This window comes from Pteropus vampyrus, unplaced genomic scaffold (assembly GCF_000151845.1).
Source record: "Pteropus vampyrus isolate Shadow unplaced genomic scaffold, Pvam_2.0 Scaffold146, whole genome shotgun sequence".
Taxonomy (NCBI): Eukaryota; Metazoa; Chordata; class Mammalia; order Chiroptera; family Pteropodidae; genus Pteropus; species Pteropus vampyrus.
Genome location: NW_011888927.1, coordinates 1,859,626 through 1,862,179, shown reverse-complemented (window position 1 = coordinate 1,862,179; position 2,554 = coordinate 1,859,626). Strand labels below are relative to the sequence as shown.

The following is a 2,554-nucleotide window of genomic DNA, read 5'->3' as shown; positions in this document are numbered from 1 at the left end:
ACATAACTTAAGGCAACATATAAAGAATCCTTATGATAAAGAAATTCTCCTTTAGCCAATCTGCTTAATTGTCCAATTTCCAATGCTTTAGTCACTTAAGCAGCTTTCACCATGATTTTTGTTCAATGTTAAAATTATTCAGTTGTTACCAAACCCTAGTTCATGTGCCCTATGCTTCGAGAGGCCAAAACTCAGAATGGCAGTTTGTTGTGAAGAAAGTTTCATTGATCGAGAAAGTGTCAGCTGAGAAGATGGAAGACCTAATGGTGCTAGAAATCCATCTTGCTCCCTGGACTAGGTTAAGAGTTTTTAAAGGATTAGGGGGAACACGTTTTTAGAAGTGCTGGTGGGGCAAGTTTTAATTGGAGGACCTTGGAACTTGACTATTTATGGTAAGGGGTGCCAACACTGGATCTTTCTAGACTCTGAGTTTCTGAAAATGTTCTGATGTTCAAGTTCTAGTTATGCTCCAACCCTTTTGGAGGGTGGCGGGGGGTGGGGGGGTAAGGCGAGACTTTGGTTCCCAGTGCAACTAGGGGTCAAGTTCTCTCCTCTGCTCATGCTCAGGCTGCAAGACGTGTAGTTATTTTCTGTCATCTCTGGAGAGTAACTCAGTATCTTGTTAATGAGTAGGACCATTTCGAGCTGGTTCTGTGGCTACGGTGTGAAATGATTTATTGGAAATTCCACCAAAAGTTCTGCCCTTTCGATGGCTCCCACAAAGAACAAAATAGTGTTGCATAAAATATTTTTACAAGGGTATCATAAAATTTAATTTCAAACAGATTAAACAATTCAATTCCCTTGAGAAACAGTTCCCTTATTTATTATTAACCAGCAGAAGTTGTTAAACCATGCTTTATCCAGATGTGTGGAAGCATTTCAGTGTTAGAGGACTCTGGGCAGGGAGCCCTCAGGTTCATGGTCCTGTTCACATTAACTATCTGTGTCACCTTGACCAAGACACTTCCCCTTTTTGGCCTCATTATTATTTTCTTCTATAAAACAAGACCAAGGAGTCTCAGATTTACCCATGCGAAGAAGCAATCAGAAGTCAAGGGCTTTTCCTTGAACACCATAAAATAGCGGCAAATTTAGTTAGACTGAAAAGAATAGGAACAACACTTAGAAAACATGACTATTATATGATCCCTGTGCCAGATCAAAACTGAGATCATAGAAATTCATTAAAGGGAAAGAAAAGTTCACCCAATTAAACATCATCAACTGTTTACAAATTACCCTCATAAATATTCATTTTCTATTGTTCATTCCATCTTATTGTCAGCTATAGCTTGAGGCGCCATTAGTTTTAGAGAAACTTTAAGGAAATTCTGCCCATTTAACTACTTCTGCTGATTGAGAAAAGTCTAATTTTCAATTGTAGCTGTGAAACCCCTCAATCTTGCTTGGGAAACAAGTGGGAGAGGAAGGTCCCCACTGGCTTTAAAAAATCTGACATTCTCTGCTTTTACCATAGTTCTATAGTTCAACAAAACAGCCAGCCTTACCTCACAGAAATATGGCCTCCAACAGCCAAAAGAGCTTCTAGTCAAATCCCTAATGTGCAGATGAAGTCAGGCCTAGAGAGGTTCTGAGGTTTTCCTAAATTCACCTCGGCTGGGCTTAGAACCTGGATCTCCCATTTCCGGGTGTACTCAGTATTTTTCCAGTCTTGCCTGATATATAGCACACACACACCAGTGCACAGATAGTTGATTCTCTGATGATGTTCTATCATCATTTGTGACTAAGCCAAAAATTATTTCTTCACCTGAGAATTTGACATTAGAAATATCATCCCTGGCACATAACATTTTTGTTTGTTTGTAAGTTAAGATTTAATTAAAATCCACTTTGTGTATGTGTGGTTTTTTTTGTTGTTTTTTTTTTGTTTTGTTTTTTTTGTGAGGCAACCTTTGACTGACCTCACAAATTACAAGGACCTTGTCAGTTTACAATCCCTTATTTTATTTTTTTATTTTTTACACCTATAACACCTGGTCTTCGTAGGTGGTCTCCCATCCAAGTACTAACCAGGCTCGACCCTGCTTAGCTTCCAAGATCAGAGGGGATCGGGCTTCTTCAGGGTGGCATGGCCGTAGACATACTTTGTGTTTTTTTTTTTTTTTTTTAGATAGAAGAGGTGGCAGAATAAATATACAAAGCAGTGAATTTAATTGTGAATTGATGAAGCCGCTATTCTATAAGTATCTGTCTTTGTTTTGTTATCCATGGTATGTTCTATTCAATCTTGCTCAGTTTGTGAGCTATACTGAAATCCATGTGTTTGTCATTGACATCAGCTTCAAGTCTGTATTTAGCAAGTGCAGAAAATGATGGAAGATCCCAAAAAGAAATGTCTGACTTTCTATAGGGAGAGGACTACCTGGATCACCCTAGAAACTGTAAATGATCTATCTTCTAGGACTAAAAATGAAGGATCCCAAAGCTGTAATTGGGAGCACTTCTCTTGGTGACAGCAAAGAGACCACAGTTCCTACTTCCTATACTGAAAATGGAAATAGTGAAAGAAGATGTGGTCATAGCATCT

The 2,554-nt window shown here is 38.7% G+C and overlaps 1 pseudogene; it reads right to left on the bottom strand.

Moving 5' to 3' along the window:
• Positions 1 to 1,988: 1,988 nt before the first annotated feature.
• Positions 1,989 to 2,107, bottom strand: LOC111745138 (annotated as a pseudogene).
• Positions 2,108 to 2,554: the final 447 nt, after the last annotated feature.